The following is a 22,146-nucleotide window of genomic DNA, read 5'->3' on the forward strand; positions in this document are numbered from 1 at the left end:
ATCCTGGACTTTCCTAATGGCATACTCTAGAGCAAAGTTAAAAAGTAAAGGTGATAGTGCATCTCCTTGCTTTAGCCCACAGTGAATTGGAAACGCATCTGACAGAAACTGACGGAGGAACTCTGCTGTACGTTTCTCTGAGACACATTTTAATTAATCGAACTAGTTTCTTGGGAATACCAAATTCAATAAGAATATCATATAAAACTTCTCTCTTAACCGAGTCATATGCTTTTTTGAAATCTATGAATAACTGATGCACTGTACACTTTGATTTTCATAATTAACCTTCATCCTAAATACATTGTCAAAATCTCTGATCCCAAAGGCGTAAAAAAACCATAGTCGGCACAATGAACTTTGTGAATGAATTCTTCCTCCTCATAATGCTGTTTTATATCATTTCCTATCGCAAGGTCCTCTGTACACGCGCCTAACAAGCTCGTGTGTGCAATGAATACCTACACATCTCGCGACTCCTTGCTATAAATCGCACAAGATTGCCATTATTAAAAGCACTGGCATCGAACGTGACTTTACACGAGCAACTCTACAAACAAAGCGATTTCCTGCAAGTGATACAAGGAACTAGAAAACACTTGAGTACTTACATTCAGGGGCCCAGCCATACGTCAGCTGACAGCACCTCACCACAGAAGACCGCTGTACTATCCCTGGAACATTCAGAGAAAAAAGCGACCGTTTAGCACTCTACTAATGCTTCAGTTTTCCCTGATATTTTCATTTCACTACTGATCCACTATCATCATGATCATGATATCGTCCAGTCACAGAAAAGAGATGCGAAAGATAAACACTTGGCTTCTTGTGTGAAATAATGGATAGCTTATTAACTATAGAATAGTCATATGTCACATATTTGTTGTTCAATCTTTTAATCTGAATTCATTTTGTAATTGCTAAATATTGTTATAAATATTCAATATGTACTAAATCAGATATTATAAATTCATGCCTGAAGATGCCAAGTGGCGAAAACGTTCGCAATATGCGATGGAGGGTCGAAAAGTAACGCACAACAATTTTTTACGGAATATTATTTCGGTTAGGGCGTTCAAAATTAGCAAATACTTATAGTCGCGACGCTGTTATTCCCGGCGTGACTCCTCCCCTTTGCTTACGTCTTAGGAAGTGAAGGCTCTATAAAGTCTAGGTAGGTCGTATCGTTCGCCATTTTTGTTCTTTCATTGCCAAGCTACCAGACGAGGGATCTATTTGCCAAACCGTTAAACATTATCATGTCGTAGCTCCTATGATAATAAATTAAACGCACTGTAATTCAGCAAATAATTGAGCGGCAAATAACGTCCTCGTGTGCTTTCTGCGAACGCCAACGAAAGAGCCAAAATGGCGGGCGATTATATTAAGTATTTATCGAGCCTTAGGAAATGCAGGACTTCTTCATCAGCGAATTACAAGACGCAAACGTTTAAATGTAGCCGATATGCAACGTGACTGGCTGCCGGAAATCAGAGCGACGGGACTATAGTTTGAATCTTGCTTTACAAACAGCAATGGCTCGATAAGATGTCACCCTGGCGCAACGAGCGGTAACTAACGAGTAAAGAAGGCGTGTGTGCTAGCATCGTCTACTTGTGAAGAACAGTGAAGTGTAGTCCGTTTTTTGTTGGCAAAACAAAAACGTCCGAGGGAAATCCACAGGGAAATGTTGGAGGTGTATGGTGCTGATTGTCTGGACAGTAACAACATCTCCAGGTGGTGCAGGTTCTTCGAAGGAGGCCGCCGACGAAGCACGTTCCGGCCGACCAATGATCGTTGCAACACCACCCACTGTAAGAGACATTGAGGTGGCAATCACTCATACTACAGTTCAGACTTTGCAGCGTCTAACTTTCACCTCTTCGGACCAATGAAGAAATTTCTAGGAGGTCAACGCTTTGGTTCGTATGAAGAAGTGGAATCAGTCGTGCTCAGGTGGCTATACACTCAGAAAACGGAGCTTTATGAACGAGGTGTACTGAATCTGACGTCACGATGGAAGAAATGTGTCGAGAGACTTGGTTTCTGTATGAAATATAGGTAAAACCTGTAGCTTTCTTGTGCATTATTTTGTTTTGCTTATCTATTAAAATTGTCGCCACAAAAAATTGTTGTGCGTTACTTTTCGATCCTCCTATGTATGAAATGTAATACAAAAACACTAGAGGGAACCCAAGAGTTGGAACTTAATCAGAGACAATTCTGTCCGACGCCGGGGTGGTATCCGGTGTGGCTTAGTGGATAAAGCATCAGCACGTAGAGCTGAAAACCCGGGTTCAAATCCCGGCGCCGGAGAGAATTTTTCTCCGTTCCATTACTCTTACATCGTATGATGACGCAGAATATCTGCATGGAAATATCATATGTACTTCGGTACATTAAAATAATATATAAAATTATTATATGTCATAGTATTTTTTTGTAAAAACTTTGAGAAGTTATTTAAACGGAAATATATATTTAATTAATCAAATATAGCAGACTTATCGTAAATATCATTGTAATGAATTTTAAGAGTAAAATGTAACCTATTCACTAATATTAAACAATACTGTGTATAAATGAAGTAAAATATCCTCGCTCTTTTTGTATAATTTAAATGTTTTCCTCTGTCAATTTTTCTCTTCTTTCTCCTCTGATTCTGTTCGAATTTGCTTGCATTCAGAAGTGTATCACCTCATGTATGCCTGTCATTGGAGCTAACGGAAATCAGAAGTGAATTATAACATAAAAAATGTTTATGTAACGTAGGCAAGTGATAACACGACGAACTAAATTGTTTCGAAATGCATTAAATGTACAATGAGAAAGCATGAGTCATACTGATTGCACTGTTATTCGATAACGGACGCATTTCAGTTCCCGGAAGGTGTCCGCTATTGAAATTTTCACCGTACACGTTTTGTGGGATTCGAACCGTATCCGTTCAATGACATTCATGCACTTAATTGCAATGACCTCGTCTTACTGAAAAGGCATCAACGAATGACCCACAAATTGAGTGTTCACATGTCACAATATGCTTCACCTACTGTGAGAATTAGTGCAGATTTGCAGTTACGGTGTTTCGTACTGTAAAATGGGCTCACAGTCAAAGTGAACTTTGTCATATTTCTGTTAGAAGAAATTCTCTCTCTCTGCTCTAAGGTTACTCTATGGAGTGGGTTCGAAACTATCTGATTGGGTTTCTTCAGAGGTTTTTCCAAACTGTAAGGCGAATGTCACGTAATCTCAGGACGAATCCACAAACTCATCTCGGAAAAATACCTTCTACACTAGATAACCGCGCAATTGATACAACATAGCTAAATAACCACTTAAAACATAACTTTACAGCAGGAAATATTTTTATGGAGGCCCATGGTGCTTATAGTCTGTCAGAAAAGAAAAAGAAGTTTGGTTCTGGTCTAATTATCTGAGATTATTGTGCATTTGTAGACAACATTTTTCACAGTCAGAATCATTTTGAGAAAATGCTGAATTAAATTCTCAAATACAATAGCTGAGACAATTCATTATTTATCGATTGGGCCGTGCAATAATTTATTATTTTATCTAACAGTAGTTTTCTGAGGTAAGTGTCTGTCTTTTATTTTTTTTATATTAATACGCTTTATTTTTACTGAATAAAATAGACGACTATTTTATTACTTTAAATATTTTACTGTGGATTTGTTCACTAAATTCATCTGAAACTGTCCTTAATAGAATAAAATATTGTATGTCCAATATTGTATGTTTCATTCCATTTATATAATTTTAAATCCATTTTTCCTACACTATTCCATTGTGCAATATTTTTGTCAAGACATACAGCTCTACAGATGCTTAAATACTAATTAATCACGAGTGATCAGAAAAAACCACTGCCTGCTGGATCGCATCTTATCCATAGGATGTGATCCAGCAGGCAGTGGAAAAAAACGCAGGCAACAATCGAGAATCTTTAAACACATCTTATGGTATCGTGCTGGATCGGAAGAATTCGGTTTGTCATTGTTGCTCAAGACGCCATATTAATTAAAATTGATTTATGAAGTATTTAAATAAATTGTTATAATATTAATGGACGTTGAAGACCTCTCATGGAAAAGGTTTATCTGGAAATATATTGAGTAATCTCAAGATGTGAGTAAAATAAATGTACGTAACTTAGGCCATATTTAAACTTTTTAAGGTTTTGTGTGATTATTCGTTGATGATGACTGAATAAAGGCTATAAGTGATAGGTATATCATTAAAATTGTTTTTTTTTTCTACTCAACTTTATTGAAATTAATTTGGCACAGATGCATCATAGGGGCCAATCTCCTTATTGGTTGAATGGTATGAATGATACTATCGATATGTATTGTTGTTATAATCGACATAAAATATGTTGCCAACTTCTAGTTTAACAGTCAGTTTTATATTGTTGACTTGTAGCCTACTTCAAAATGGAAATAACGGCAGTAATAGTAAAATATATTTTCCCTGGACCAAAAATATAATACAAAGTGACTAAAATCACATCAGTAGTAACAAACTGTTTAATTTTTTTTATTTAATTTTTTAATTTGGTAGCATTTAATGCTTATCGGATATCGAATGCTAAAAAAAGGATCGAACCATTATTTCCGCTGGCCCTTTTTTGCGCATAATGTGTGATGGGTGGCCCATATAAAGGCCGATTCACAATAAACCGGGAACGAAAACGACAACGAGAACGAGAACGGAAATAATGTTAAAATAAATGTATTTAAATGCGAGCATTCAAAATAGTTAATTGTGAATGCTCACATTTAAATACATTTATTTTAACAATATTTCTGTTCTCGTTCACGTTGTCGTTTCCGTTCCCGGTTTATTGTGAATCAGCCTTAATGCATCTGTTCCGTTAATTTATTTATTACGCATATAAAATTGACCGTTAGCACGACTTTCTCTGGTTATAAAGTAGAGCACGTTAAACTATAGGCAAAATTTGTCGCATTCCGCCTACATTGCGTTTTGACGGAGAATAAACCTTTTAGTACAGTATAACTTTACAATTCGAACTAATTGGAGGAAAATCCAGTCCGAATTGTAGGGAATTTACTGGAACAGCATTATTTCGACAACTGAAAAAATAATGATATTGTATAGCCGTTTAATTAGTAAATTTCGCTTAATCATTATAGTGTATTTTACAAACATATGGAATTTGTGAAGTCCGAACTAGCGAGTTTCGCTGCAGTTCAAATGTCGTTAAATGAAATATACTATTAATTAATAAGCTGTATTCTTGAATGGGGTTTACCAGCACATCAAACTAAAAACATCACAAATATAACTGCGTGATCGCAGTCACGTAACAGGACTGAATTTAAATGGAATGGGGAGCAAAATTCCATTGACGTAGAAACAAATTAAAATAATTACAATATTCAACGAAACCTGTTTCATTTTAAGACTAATTCATTATCTGTAGCCTCTGCATACAGATAGTTATACCACATAAAATATTTCCATAACTCATAGGGCCCGCGGGCCGTCTGTTGAAGGCCTCCTGTTATTCAATCAGAGGAAATGGTTAGGATGCCGGATCAATAAGATAACAGTTGGGTCTAGCCACGTTGAAGGAATCTTATGTAATCATTAACAGGCCTCACGAATGAAGTTAAGAGCGAACACAAGGTCGGATAGATGAATACCACATCGCCATCACGTCGTGTGACGGGCTGAATAGAATCGTGTGTGAACTGTCTTAAAAATCGATGATGAGTGAGTGACACATGCTGTCTTTTTATCCTTTTTTAAGAGTTTCACAATTCACTTCGTTCTCACGTTGCCAATTATTATGTTCTTATTGGTGGTTTATTTTCTTGATCCATCATCATCCTTCCTAGTTTAGCGGTCATCATTAGACTTCGAACGTTAGGCTAACATATTTATTAATTTTGAATGAGATGTGTGATTTTAGATACAACTTTTAAAGCCGATTTTTTTTCAATTTTCAGAGCCTATATCATAGTTTTATTGTGTCTATTTTAGGCACGTAATATCTAATTTTTAGAGCCTAAAAATTTGTCTTTTCCCAAATCGATCAATTATTTATTTGTATTTTATTTTGATACTTAGTAAAACACTTTTGACACCCGTGGAAGATATTTTGGATAGAAATTATGTAGTACGAGGACTTGAACAGTAGAATAAAGACTGAATGCTGCACGAGTTTCCTCTAAATTTTGCGGAAGTTTTTGGGACAATTTCTTTGAAAGCAGGTAGTGATTATTTTACAATTTGGGAAAAACACCTTCAAGTAGGCCTACCGGTAACTGTTCCTATTGCTGACAGTACACTTGTAATATGTAAGGATAAAGGCTTATAATAATAGACTATAGAAAAGAAAAGGTACTAATATAAGGAATATCACTACATACTTTTTTTCCGCAGCAAAGAAAGAAAGAAAGAATAGAGTGAGAGAAAGACGGTCGGATAATCCGTTGATCGGTTAATAGGGTGATGGATAATCGGGGTTCTACTGGTTTAACAGGATTCTTTCATACGTGCTCTACTTTATTCCCAGAGAAAGTCGTGCTAACGGTCAATTTTATATGCGTAATAAATAAATTAATTTCAATAAAGTTAAGTAGTTGAAAGCAAAAAAAAAAAAAAAAAAAAAAAAGAATTTTAATGATACAGTATACCTATCACTTATCGCCTTTATTCAGTCATCATCAACGAATAATCACACAAAACCTTAAAAAGTTTAAATATGGCTTAATTTACGTACATTTATTTTACTTACATCTTGAGATTACTCAGTATATTTCCAGATGAACCTTTTCCATGAGAGATCTTCAACGTCATTAATATTATAGCAATTATTTAAATACTTCATAAATCAATTTTAATTAATATGGCCTCTTGAGCAACCATAACAAACCGAATTCTTCCGACTCAGCACGATACCATACGATGTGTTTAAAGATTCTCGATTGTTGCCAGGAGCGAGAAGGGTCGCCTTCCGGATCCTAGTTGCCATCTTCTTCTGTCCTCCCAATTACCGTCTTGTAACTCTCTCTGTGACATAGCATTTTTAACTCCTTTAATCCATATATCTCGCGGTCGCCCTCTTCTTCTTCTCCCATTTGGAACCCATTTCAAGATAGTTTTCGGCAGTCTTTCGTTTTTCATCCGCTGAACATGTCCGTACCAAATTAATTGTCTTCTTTGTATTTCTTGGATGACTGTTTTTTCTTTATGCACAGGTCTTCTAATATCTTCGTTCTTAACCCTATCTAGTCTTGACTTCATGACTGATCTTCTCAGGAAATCCATTTCAGTAGATAGAAGCTTATTTTTCATACGCTCAGGTATCTGCCAAACTTCACATCCATAGAGTAATGTGCTTTTAACTATGTATTCATATATCATCATTTTTGTTTTTGTCCTAATGTTCTTCTGCCATAGAATAGAATTTAGTGCTCCTGTAACTTTCCTGGCGTTAATTATTCTTGAATATGTCATATCTTCCTGTATTATCAAATTTTGCTCCTAAATATGTCAATTCATTACATGATTTTATTGTTAATATTATTACTCAAATTCAAATTTTTACTTATACCTCCTATACACAAATATTCAGTTTTATCCCAGTTAATTGTCAAACCCCATTTTGTGTATTCGTCGTGTAATTTTCTCATCATGTATTCTATATCTTCCTCCTCTTGGGCGATTACCACCTGATCATCAGCATAGAGTGTAAACAACGTTTTATCATCTTCAACATATATATATATATATATATGTTATACCTATTATTATTACAGTATTATTATTATTATTATTATTATTATTATTATTATTATTATTACTATTATTATTATTAGTTGAGTATTAAGTGTTTTATAAAAATCTTGTTCATTAGAAATTGCCTTAGCCTAAATAATGTATTTCCCTAACTATCTATAGGGGTATAGAGAGGTCACAAAGTGGGCATACCCCCCCCCCAATGTATTACGACACTACTATGAGTAATAGTTGATTGATTGATTGATTGATTGATTGATTGATTGATTGATTGATTGATTGATTGATTGATTGATTGATTGATTGATTGATTGATTGATTGAAATTTAAATGTACCGGATAGTTTAACAATCCAAGACATCGATATGAAGACCTTCATTTCATAGCACAGCTGAATTCTGCGCCATGTCCTAGCAGATGTTTTGTGGAAATAATTAAGTCACTTCGTTGAAGGCATCTTCCACAGCTGCTTGTAATTGTGCCGTTGTGTTATAGCGGTTATTTCGCACTTTGTCCTTGGTGATCCCCCAGAGAGCATTACCGGTATCAGGTATTGTGAGGTCGGGACTTGGTGAGGCCAGTCAAAAGGAGCTTGATCTGCAGATCCTTTTCCAATCCATCGGTTGGGAAAGTTCATATTCAGGTATCGGCGCACTTTTAATACGAAGTATTGCGAATGCACGTTTATCCCACTCAAACATTGTTACTTTACCTCGCGGTTCCACACCAAAGCGGTCACGAAATTTCATCGATACTCCCTCCTCTCCAGCCTCTCCTCAAGCTTGTGAGTACCGCTGCCTGTGAGCGAGGCCATTGCTCGTCGCTACGAGGCTTCTGCCACAAGCCTCTCACAGTTGAATGACTGCCAATAGTGAATTTAATAGGCTATATGGAAGGATCGGAGTGAAGTCAAGCGTTACGAGACATCGTTATTACGAACTTATACTGTTACTAGATATAGTAACTCAAATTTTTTAAGTAGGCTAAGCCTCAAAAGTCTCTTAAGAGCTTCGTCACTGGTACTGAATTGTTGCGAAACATGCTTGTTATCTTTAATAGATTGAAGCCTTTAACACGTACGTAAGTGGACGCTCAGTCGTTGGTATCGATGAAACTCCATGAATGATTTACTTTGGTTTACATGTTTAAAGTATGAAATACGGGAAGTAAAACGATAATGGTTGAGGGGGCGAGATGCAGTGCTGATTAAGAAATGCAATGACAATTCAAAGACTTGCGTAAACATGTACATAAGCCTGTCAGATTGACGTTGCCAATATCTTATCTGATCCGAGCTATATAAATCTGAGAAGATGACGTTAATATGCTTACCAACTACTTCTGAGACGGAAGCAAACAAGAAATTACTGAGAACCTGTCACTGGTACGATGACATGTTGTAATCTGGCAATCAATAAGAACATAGCAATGAGTTCAATTGAATACCTGAGTGCAACAAGAGCGTTAATGGTAAAATGGCACGTTGAGAAACGAGGAGTTAAGGTTTTGATAGTGTCTCAGAGTTACAGAAACATATGAAAATACTGAAAAATGTATTTATTAGTAAGAGAATACAAATTTTCAACATTCTGAGGTATCATCATATCAACTTAAAGTCATTTTACAAAAATATTGACTTTTTAAATAATACAATTAACGCTGTTCTTGCATAGAAGGAATAATACCTAAACTTTTATGTTTGGGATTGTTACATTTTTCTTGTTTACTGGATTATTTGAACATGTTTTACAACTCAGATTCTGATTCAAGTTTTGAGTTATCACTTCGGTCGATGCTATTCACAAATTCCATGTTTAGAACACACTTAACCTAATCAGCATCTTCTGGTTTCAAGAATTTACACAAAGGCAACACCTTGTTTCTTTTTGGCAGGATTTACCCTGGTTTAGGAACATCACTCAAATTAAGGTCTTGGTAACTTTCGAAAGGAGAACTGTGATTCTACTAGCTTATATTTCTTGGCTGGTATTTTCTTTCCTGTATGTACACCACAATTTCGAGGAAATATCTTACACATATTGCTTTCTGGGTAATAACCAGATAAATATAGTAGGTTACGCAGATGATGTAGTACTTATAGCAGAATCCGAAGATGATTTACAGAGATTATTACATAAATTTGTGGTGACATCTAAATTATAGGCCTACAATATGGTAGTTTCAACAGAGAAAACTAAAACTATGGTTATATCTAAGGAGCCGTTAAGATGTAAGCTGGAAATAGAAGGGACAATTATTGAACAAGTAATGGAGTTTCAATACTTAGGAGTTAATATATCAAGTGATCGTCAAACGTATAAAGAGGCTAGAGAGCAGGTCATGAAAGGAGCTTGAGTATCAGGTTACTTAAGGGATGTAACATGGAAAAATAAGTATCTAAGTATAGAAGGAAAAGTTAAAATATATAAAACAATGGTAAGACCGATACTGACCTATGGAGCCGAAACACGAGCCACCACAAAAAAAAATAAATTAGCTATATGCAACAGTAGAAATGAATACATTAAGATCGATAATAGGGAAGACGAGAAGAGATGGGTGAGAAATAAGGAAGTAAGAGACCAGTGTGAAATAACAGACATTAATAAATTTGTGAAAGGAATAAAAAAGGAATGGAATAATCATGTTACAAGAATGAGGGATGATAGAATAGCAAAAATAGTCAGGGACATGAAACCCCTAGGAAGAAGAGGTATAGAAAGGCCGCAACAAAGAAGGAAAGATGGTCTGCAATCAACATCTAGTGAATCTCCAGGATAAAGCGTGAAGAAAAACAGGTTACGACCTATATAAAAGAAGAAGAAGAAGAAGAAGAAGAAGAATATTGCTTTCCAGACTTATCTCTTGCTTTCTGTCTCTAGTAGGAGATGATATGGCTTCGACGTAGCGTCTATTGGCTCTCGCCATATGCAGGTTTGAAGCTAAGAATAGATTATGTCATTTCTGTACAGTTTGTACTTTCTGTAAAAAAATTTTACATTTAAAGAAAAAGGATATATCAACTGTTGTGGTTATCTAGCATCTGAATAAGATGAAGATGAAGTTACACAGCATTTGCTCTTAATGGGTTGAGAGAAAACTCCGGGAAAAACCTCAACCAGGTAACTTGTCCCAACCAGGATTTGAACCCGGGCCCACTCGTTTCACAGTCAGGCATACTAACCGTAACTCGACAGCGGTGAACACAACCTGCTCTTAATTGCGAAATCTTCCTACCAGTGTTTTTTCCTCATGATACCATCATCTGCGCCTCCACGGAGCGATATCCCCAGAGGCTCCGTCGGTGTAATGAATCTGGGAAATGCCCGCAGGCGCACTGCAAGAAATTTCCATCCAAGATACCAAATAAATGTGGCCCTGAATTAAACGATTAGTATGCTGCAGCGTTTCCTATAACTTCTAACCTTGAATAACTCACCATTATCTTCACTTGCTTATTACATAAATACACAGCTCTGTCTGACGCTTCTATTGTCTATTGCAATGCGAAATCGACTCTTCAGTTCACTGCTCCTTTATTCAACGGGAATTTCCATCACATTCAAGAAGAATTTTTCCACGCCATTACTTGAACTCAGCCATAAGGTCGACTACCCCCGTCTGTCTGTTAGGCACAATTGTAGCTCAACAGGTGCCGCCTTATTATTTAATTTTAGATAAATCTCGATTGGACAAAACGGCAATGGTGCATATTTTCTCCGATTCAGAAAATTAGTTAATCATAATCATTATCACATCATCGTCATGAACGAATTTAAGGCCAGGACCGTGAAGGCTTGTTTCTACATATGAAGCGTCCAATTCCAAAACTGTCTAAATCCATTGTTTTTAATAGAGATAATGGCGGTTTCGTCATCTACCTAAATGTCTCTAGCAATTTTCTAATGAATGTTGCGTCTAAATTCCCTCTTTCCTGCCATAAATAAGCTTCAAATATGACTAACATTGCAAACAATTAGAGAAAAAAGTTATCAGTTTTTGGCGTTTCCTGAAAATTGTTAAGAATGGATGCAGACAGTTTTGGAATTGGAGGCTTCATATATACCACAAGGTACTGATTATTTTTCAACTTTGTCTTGGTCTTATATTTGGTAACTAGCCGTACCCGTGCACTCCGCTGCACCCGTTAGAAATAAATATAAAGTAATTACATAATTAAAATAGGACATTTGATCCAGAGAACATTCGTGTTTAATAGAAGGATAAATCGTTTATTATGTTACTTAATTTAAATTGTATTAAATTTGATCCAGAGACCACTCATTTGTTCATAAAAATTATTTTAGGAAATACAGGAAACGAATGCCTATCAAGTTTTCTGTGCATAAGAAGATATTTCAATGTTACCTGTCCTCGATTCACTCATAAGTTACTGTAATAACATTATAGCATTATGTCCATCTAGAGAAACTACACTTTCCAATGGTGAATTAATAATTAATTATACAAATCGATTAATTTAGCTTCCGATATTACTTCATACAAACACAGAAACATTCTCTATAGGCTACCGTATGTTTAATAGCTTTCGATTGTTGTTGTCCAAGGCCCCTTATAGACGAAGTCATTTGTTTTTTATTTCATTACACCGCCTTAGATGGCGTTGTTATTGTAATTTTGAAACTCATTTATCTCATTAAATATCAGTCCTATCAAAATTTTGTATGGAATAAAACTTATCTGAAATTATTTTTAAAGAAACCTGTGTTATGTAATATTTTTCATGAAAATTAATAATAAGGGAGAATTTCGATTTATTTAATTCAAGTCCCCTTATAACCCCCCTTTTAAATCTCATATTTTGAATGCCATATAGCCTAAATTCTAAGTTACAACGAACTTAATTTATATTCCAATTTTCATATAAATCGGTTCAGCCATTATCGCGTGAAAAGGTAACAAACATCCAGACAGACAGACATACAAACAAAAATTTCAAAAAAGCGATTTTCGGTTTCAGGACGGTTAATTATATATCTTAGGACCAATTATTTTTGGAACATCGAAAATTACCAGAAAAATTTCGGCTACAGATTTATTATTAGTATAGATATGAGACTAAATTTGGGAGTTGATATTGCGGTCACCTTATGTAAAGTTATTCAAAATCACTGTTACGTAAATGACACAGACATAGGCCTACTTCTTTGGCCACGCCCAATGATGCCACCTCTCTTCTCTACGAGCATGAAGGCACCGAAGTTGCGTATAAAATTAGCCGTGCCTCGGAGACGCTCTCAGTAATATCTCGGCATTGAGAGCAACTAGAGATCTGTGTAACTACTCGTTTGATTTGTAGTCGCGAGTTCTGCAATATTAAAGTGATAAGAGTTACGATACACCTTGAGTGAATCATAGTGAAAAATTTGTTGTGAGCTGGGACTAATTTCGGAATGTCGCTTTGTATGAAGAGAAAATGTATTGCATGCCCTTCATTAATTGTTTCTCTTATCATAGACCCATACTGCCTATTTGTAAACGGAAACAAAAATAAAACATGCAAACTAGCACAACTGTAGTTCCATTCCCGAAACTGAGTGACGTATTCTACGTGTCAGAGTATCCCTGATACAGCGCAGAATATTTTTCTGTATCGCATCAAAAATGTTGAAAACATACATAGATTTCAGCGAAAATCTCTAAATAGACTTCTTACATCATAATACTTTGTGTAATGACTTAATAAGAAAGTAAAAAAAAAATGCGTTTGTTGTAATATAGAGAACAATTCATGTATTCATAATGTTTTATGAATGGTAGTTAAAAATGAAGTATAAATGGAAATAAAATTGATCGATTTTAAAGAAGTGACTTGTTGCGAAATGCTGCAAACATATCATGAAAAAAAAATATGTAGGCCTACAATAGGCCTATCGGTTTTTAAACCAAAAACGGGTACTTTGACTCTTATCAATTTGAACTCAAAAACCTCCCGAAGAGCAATTTACAGAAACGTGTAGAGCACTTACACCTTAGGAGGTCGAGCTGTGTTACAATAGATCGATGATAATAATAGCTGATGAAAAATTGGTGAAACGAAAATAGAGAAAAATGAATTATCTTACTTTTCGGTACCGTAATAGGACTTCAACCCAAAACTTCATCGCGGAAAGTCAACGCCCAATCTAATAACTCTAGTAAGAATGCACGTACTGTACATATCAATTCATGTTACACCTTCCATCACTTTCATGAATGGTAGCAAACACGTGCACAACTTTCTAAATAAGAACTACTATTGTCACAAAACACAGCAGGCAAATACAGACAGACTCATCTCCTTCGGCGCTTTTCAAATGCATCTGTATTCATAAAATTCTTAGAACTGAATTAAGGTAAATCTCTCGGAAGATTACATGCTATTCATCTTCAACAGTGTTTGTGATTGTATAGTGAACAGTGCTTCCAACTGTTTTACATTTAAATTGTCATAGACGCTAACAGAAGTTTATTGGCACGATATTCTATTTGCAAATTATGCGCAGTTATCCGGGCCATAAGTTCAACTAAATTCCCTAGGTAAATAAATTGATTGTATGATAAAACAAATTCAAAATAAAATTAAATAAAAACATATTTTCCTATCGGATCCCATAAGAAATAATAGTACATTAAGGCTTCAGCTTATCAAAATACAAAATAAGAATTTTAGCCGATAAGCCTTTATAAGTTTTTATGGAAATATACTACACAAACAAAATAACGTTTCTTTTAAATTTCTAATAATGAAAACAGAAGATTTATTAAGAAAATTAATTCTGAAACTATGCATGTCCTAGTCATGGCCCCTGGGTAACGCTAAGTCATGCAAGGGCGAAAAGCGAGTTCCTGACGCTATAATTGAGATCAGCTAAGGGAGTAAACCCCGACAGAAAATCATCGTCCAACCGGGATTGCCGGATGGTTGAGCTTGGGGCTGACGACCCCATCTCATAAAAAACAATTGTCACGAAATCCAATGGAGAAATAGCCGGACGGACTTATTCACGAAGACATGGGAAACGAAACAAGGACATGATTATCGGATGGCATCGGGAGGATGCCAGAACTATTGGAATTAAAAACTGGATGAGTGTTGCTAGAAATAGGGATGAATGGCGGAAACTCCTATGGACAGCCAGGACCCATGATGGTTGAGCTAAGGATGATGATGAATTCTGAAACTGTGCTACAGATGAAAACTCCTCTATTATAGTGTCAAATATTCTCTTTCACGATCACTGATTTCATTTCAGGACGATTTTCATCCAGCACTTGTTCAGAATTCAAAATATGAGAACATGCATTTTCTGGTTTTAAGAATTTCAATAATGAAATATTATTTTTCTTTGATAATTTTAAGCCTGGACGAGGGGAATGTTTTAGATTAAGTTCTTCTTTTGGTACTATATTATATCCTATAGAAAAACTGAATGGCTGGAAAACGGTATTGTAAGTACATGATACTCCCAAAGACCCTGATATATAAAACATGAGTGTAACATCTACATACTGTATATAATATATAATTGAGGACCGTTTTTGCAAAACTTGCTAACTGAAAAAACTAAATTTTACAGGAGAGTTAAAACACTATAGTAAGAAAGTTTTGCTGTATGTCTCACTCATAGCAGAAAGCAAGTTTTGAAAAAACGATCACACTTTGACACACTACAATGAAGAGAAATAACCCAATTTTACTAAGATGCTTTGAACATCATGTACTGTAGAGGCCTGCCTTATGTTAACGAATCCATCAAAATCTCAATTTTGCAAATTTTCCAGTTAGCAATTTTGCAAAAACTGTCCTCAATTTGAACTGGTAATGGAAATTACGGGAAAACGGCTGAACGGATTTTAATAAATGACCCCTCATTTTGAAGCTTGGAACTCAAAGTTTTTCAGAAAAACAGTAGTTTTCATTGAAATGTCAATTTTTCAACATAATTTTCCTATTTTCCAAAAATCCATCTGTCGTCAGTTTCGAGAACTAGGCAATTGCATTTCAGAATAAAACAAAACACACACTACAGTAAACAATATTACACGAAGGCCATGATCTGCAAGAATGCTGACATATTTAGAGCTCAAATTAAATTGGTTATTAAAAACTTAACTTACTAAAAATAATATACAGGTTCGATTCTGTGGTGTGTAATTTTCTGGGTACGGCTGTGTATTGGATATTAAAAACTACAAAAATTGAGGTGGTTTGATGACATTATTACCATTATAAATGAAATATTATTGTAGTTAATTCCATGATGTGACTATTTTTCATTAATTATACATATTAATGCTATATTGATGATATGAAAGTGAAACGTTTTGGGGTTATATAAGTAGATCTAGGGAATAACTTAAATTAGATTTTGATTTCTATATTTTACTGAGTGGCGGCTATATAGTATATATAGTATACGTTACTGAAAGCTATAAAACTTACGTAAGATAGTTATTAATCAGGTGGGGTTGGGTCTTTTTCATATATTTAATGGCGGTGTGGTGTAGATATTTATATGCGTGGTTCTCTTCAGTATTGGCTCGAGAGAGAGTATCTTTCATTATTATGGAAGCAAATAACTTTCAGAATGTCTGGTATTCTTCATTGAAAATAAATCTGAAAAATGTTTATTTGAAAGTCTAGTGAACTTAATTTGCAGCATTTGCTGCACAAGCCTCTAGTATGTTTGTATTGCGAATTTTGAACCTTTCGATTTAACGCAGGACTTCACTCTCCTACCATTTAGAGTCAACGAAATAAAATACAACTTTTACAGTCGATAGAAAACACATGGAAGATTATGAAAATGCCATCGCCGGAATAACGACTTAAGTAGAGTTAAGCTGTTGTTGCATCCAGTGCCTCAATTATCTTCTATTGTAACTTTGCTTTTTCTTCTACGTTATGATTATCTATGTTCACAGCAAATGTCCATTGTTGAAAAAATATCGTTTCATATCCAGTCAAGAATTAATATCACGACTAAAATGTAAACAAATTAAGCACGCCGCATTGAAATTACAAAGAGCAAGCTATATTGAATATTACCTACGCACGAACTCCGTTTACCCTTGAGAGCTACTGCAGATAGTTAAATAACAAACCGATAAATCTTGCGGACACTCCCACGGTTACTTTCATCCGTTTCCATGGCGACAGTCGACAGATATATGAATGTCACATCAGCCTATCTGCTATAGAATGAAAGTAATTTGTTATCTTAAGTACATCACCGAACGAACGCAAGTCCCTGCATTCTCGCATAATGAGAAGCATTATTGCTATCTTTGTTGTTTACCAAATTGTTACGTAACATTCGACCCACAAACGTGTTACAGCTGTTCCATTACAAATGCGAAAATGTTAGGGACTCCGCCTATGCTCGCTTCGTGCATCTCGGACCACCCTTTGCAATTCTATTTACCCTTTGCCCTCTTTTCCATATTACTGTGTACTGTAAGGATATTCAGAAGAAAGTTACAAATTTAAATTGCTACATTTTTCTCTTAAATTGAAGATTACACAAAATAAAGTAACAATTCAGTTCTTTCACCATATTGTGAATAATATTACTCTTTTTACTTTATTTCCTTGAACTATTATTCAGAACATTTACTAACGCTTTCAAGTATTAGAACTTGATGAAACTTTCGATCAGACCCTATATATGGGCTATTCCATATGAAATCGATCAGTAAAAAAACTCGCATTTTTTATACTCTAATTTTTTCCCTATTTATACAAGGTGCTGAGGAAAGTGCATTTTCAAAAATATACTATCGAAAGTCAAACGGTTTTCGTATTATTGAGCGACAAATTTAGCTTTTATAAAAACAAGCCTCTTTCAGCGCTCAGAACTTTCGAACCATTTACTACAGAACATTGAACGAGAGCTTATTTTGAAGCTGACATATGGTAGGTTATGTTAAGAAGTAATCCTTATTTTATTGTACACAGAGAGACAGATAAACTGATTTTACTTACTTTTAGGCTTTTTGCCAATTTGTAAAAAATGTAAAAAAAATATCGAGGAAAAAACCTTGTATTATTAAGAGGGGCTTGGCATTGTTTGCTTAGTAGTACGGCAATAAGTTTCGAGGGTATTAAATAAATTATTTTCACACGCCTGGACTTGAACGGCGCAGTACCGCACGCACTGGCCGAGAGCTGAAGATAAGCGAGCGTTGGGCGTCATTTTACTCCCGTGTTTATGAAAACCTGTGATAAAGCTAGCTCAGCCATACGCTGCTAGACGACACATCACGTGTTTTGTCTCCTGGCCTTGCTTGTCTCGGCTAACATCCGCCTTACAGTCAGCTGGTTACTTCACGAGCGTACTATTTATTTTCTTTATTTGATATTTTCAATACTTTCTTATTAAAGTGTGTTTATTTGTACTTTCAATGCGGAATCTAACTATATATTTTTAAAATATTTTTTCCTTGGCAAAGGCGTATTAATGAGTAAAAATCTAAATTTCTCCCTTTCCATAAAAATTAAGAAAATCTGTTTATAGGTCAATATAAACTTTAATTTCTCAGCATCAAAAGAAACCATGATTTTGATCATTGGATGAAAGGGTTTCGGAGCTACAACAGTTTAACGTTGCTAATTTTATGAAAATACGATAAATTAAAATATTTTTAATTTAAACACTATGAAGTTCTGATGCCTCATACTTTGCACAAAGCATTGTATCACAGTTCTCTACGTACAAAAAAGGTTTTATTGTATTTAGAAATTGTAAGGTAAATGTTCTCTATATTTCGGTCGATTTGAGATGGAATAGCTCATATACACACCTTATTATGCATCCAAATAAGAACATAACTTTCGTTTTCTTGATTAAACATAAACTAGATTATTTACAATGCCAAAAGTGAAAAATAAAAAAGGGTAAACAGATGAATAACGTTAAGTACAGGTAAAGGGTTTGTGTATGTACGTTTTGAATTTTATTAAGTATCACAGCATATTCACGCTTGCAAATGCCTACATAGGTCTATGTTATCTGCACATGAACTCCGAATTCTGTGTTGGGGAAATCGTCAGCAGCAGCGGCGGATTTTCAGTTGAGGCAAGGGAGGCCGAGCCTCCCCTAATATTTTACCAGAACACAATATGGCAGTAATAATTTCAGCTGAATTAAGATCACAGACAAGTTACAGCAAATGACTAACATTTTTCTTTTTATATTAATTTTACTATTCACTACGACTAAGATGTAAGTTAAGTAAAGTCGACAACACCCAGTTGGTGATGCCCGCTCGCTATACTGTAGATAGTACAAATAATTCGTACTGAAAAATAACAGATAGCGCTGTAACCTGTATAGTCGATATCTAGCAACCTGCAGTGTCTATGCGAGAGCGGGAGTGAGGAGTCGGCTACATGACGCTACTCCCCGGTAACCATGACAACAGCAGTTCAACCAATAAGATAGCTGGTTAGAGGAGTGTTTAAACTTAACTAGAACGTGCGAAGGGAGCCGATTTGGAGATGTCCTACCCACCGCTGACAGCTGTATTGCTTATAGTCACGCCCGGTTTCGGCTGTATTGGGAAGCTCTCTCTCTTTCTCTCTTCTTGGTTTTAGAAAATTGAGTCACGTGTTGTTAGTTTTCTCTCCCTGCGTAAAAGTTTCCATTTATGTTGTTAGATTTTTTCTTGTCTGCGGGTGTTCTTGTTATTTTATTCCTTTGTGTTACGAGATGTATTTACTTATACAGTATTTTAAATATATCGAGAGTTTAGAAACAAATGCAGATTTGTCTCTAGCTTCTTCTAGTAGCAGTTATTAAGTATGTTGTGACCTATTTGATCGGTTTGCGAAGAAAGAGAAACGTCCAGTTAATTTGCTGTAAAATTAGACTATGTAATAGTAATGAGCAAGCCCCGGATTCTTAGGTTCGAATCAATTTTGTTGCTATCTCGTTACTCTCGAAATAATGTTTTTCTTGTTCGTTTTGTGTAGCAAAGAGTAACATTCTTAAATGTAATATGACCTAAAAAGATCTAATTCGTAGGTTAGGACTTAAAGTGTCCCAAAGAGTGTCAATCTTTACCAAGCCGTTGTAATATATTAACAGTATGTTGTTTATTTTTATTTTTTTTCCGTAAAATCATATACATTTCTAAACATAAGATTTAAAATCCTAAAACATAAATTGGAAAACCTAGTTTTAATTTCTTAAAATCTATAAATTCTGCGCTTGGTAATGAGGTACGTTACAGGCCTTGTATTTTTATATTCTCATCAGTCACGTCTTGGCCTCCTCAACTTTCAAACCCACCGTCCGCTATTGCAGCAGACTGAGTTATAACTTGCAAAATATGGCTGAACATATAGAAGTAAACATAGGCTACATATTGCAGAATAATCACAAAAATGTAGAACATATCAATGCAATAATGTAACGTAAAATATGGATTTCCCGTTAAGGCCTAAGCTGATGCATAATAATGCCTTTCGTAATGCTCTTACAATTCTTCACAAATCGAAGCGATTACGTAAACGCCATGATATAATTAAATGGTTACATCACTCTCAATTATACAGTTGTATTAATTACGTAACATTTCAGAATTAAACCTATCCTGAAAGTTACATGTACAGTACATATTATGTGAAATTATTTCATTCGTTATGTTGTTTCTTCTACACTGAAATGTGTTAAACAAATGGAAGACTTCATTACTGGTGCCATCGTAAATAAATTACATAGGCTATTTCGACCTACCATATTAAAATCGTTCAAATCCAACGGCATGAGAATTTTGTGTTACGGGTTTTTTTTTTTTTTTTTTTTTTTTTTTGACATGAGAGGTTATTTCGTGATGACGTGATGAGGTATTGGAAAGTGTACGTATGCAAACAACGCAACTTTTTATTAGGAAAAACAAAGCTTGCAATTCTGTACAGCTATTTGCAAGTTTAAGAATATAATAATACATCCTTTTTTCACGAGAAACAAAGCCTTGCGGTTCTTCACGGGTCTACTATAGACAAGCCTGAGTATGTAACAATACGTCCTCTTATTGTTATCAGGGGAAACAGCGAAACAACGCCTTACAGTTCTGAATATTTTCACGATTGGCAAGCCTGAATGAGCAACAGTGCACCACAGTCTAGTGTATACAGTCGCGAAGCTCAATACGTAGTAAATATGCAAACATTAGGTAGTTGCTCACCACTAGGATCGCTAATATCGCCTCATTACAGGCAATGCAAAATAGTACCGTCACAGTCTATTGTTTCTAGCACCCTCAAAACTCAAGCTTCGTGACTGTATATACAGTAGTAGACTGTGAGTGCACCCTTTTGCGAGGAGAAACAAAGCATACAGATCTGAAGATAACCATTGGCAAGCCTGAGTGTGCAATTGTACTGTATTATTATATCGTTTTGTCAGGTGCTATACAAATCAACCATTGGCAAACAAAATATGGAAATAAACTAGGCTTCATGTAAGGAAATGAGCATTGTATTTATGTATCCAATGGAAATACCAAAATATGAACACGAAATGAAGGAAATGTTTACACAGGATGTGAAGGATCATGCAAACGATCTCTTAGCAACGCTATATTGTATATTTGGTCCGGAAAAATTACTGTTCTTTTACGAAAACTCTCGTAAAAATTACGATTGTTTCCGTAAAAAACGCCATATTGTATTTTTCGTTCAAGGAAAATATAATTTTATTTTTGCACTATGACCCATCGGAACGGCACGATTACTATAGTCGCGACGCTGTTATTCCCGGCGTGACTCCTCCTCTTTGCTTACGTCTTAGGAAGTGAAGGCTCTATAAAGTCTAGGTAGGTAATATCGTTCGCCATTTTTGTTCTTTCGTTGCCGAGCTACCATACGAGGAATCTATTTGCCACATAGTTAAACATTATCATGTCGTAGCTCCTATGATAATAAATCAAACGCACTGTAATTCAGCAAATAATTGAGCGGCAAATAACGTCCTCGTGTGCTTTCTGCGAACGCCAACGAAAGAGCCAAAATGGCGGACGATTATATTAAGTATTTATCGAGCCTTAAGAAATTAATAACGTCTTCCTCAGCGAATCACAAGACGCACACGTTTAAATGTAGCCGACCTGTAACGCGATTGGATGCCGGAAATTAGAGCGACGGGACTATAACAATGAAGCTGTATTCTGAAATCTAGTGATGATATGATATGATATGATATATGATATGATATTATATTATATGATATGATATGATATGATATGATATGATATGATATGATATGATATGATATGATATGATATGATATATGATGTGATGTGATGTGATGCGATGCGATGCGATGCGATGCGATACGATACGAT

The 22,146-nt window shown here is 35.3% G+C and overlaps 1 long non-coding RNA gene across 1 annotated transcript in view; it reads right to left on the minus strand.

Annotated features, from left to right (window-relative positions):
• LOC138702686 (uncharacterized) overlaps window positions 1-22,146 on the minus strand; it is a 174,608-nt gene that overhangs the window by 110,055 nt on the left and 42,407 nt on the right. The window contains exon 2 of the long non-coding RNA XR_011332856.1: window positions 612-674. This is a non-coding gene — a long non-coding RNA (uncharacterized lncRNA). The remainder of the gene's footprint in view (window positions 1-611; window positions 675-22,146) is intronic.

The sequence above is a fragment of the Periplaneta americana genome, chromosome 7, assembly GCF_040183065.1.
Source record: "Periplaneta americana isolate PAMFEO1 chromosome 7, P.americana_PAMFEO1_priV1, whole genome shotgun sequence".
In the NCBI taxonomy this organism is placed as follows: Eukaryota; Metazoa; Arthropoda; class Insecta; order Blattodea; family Blattidae; genus Periplaneta; species Periplaneta americana.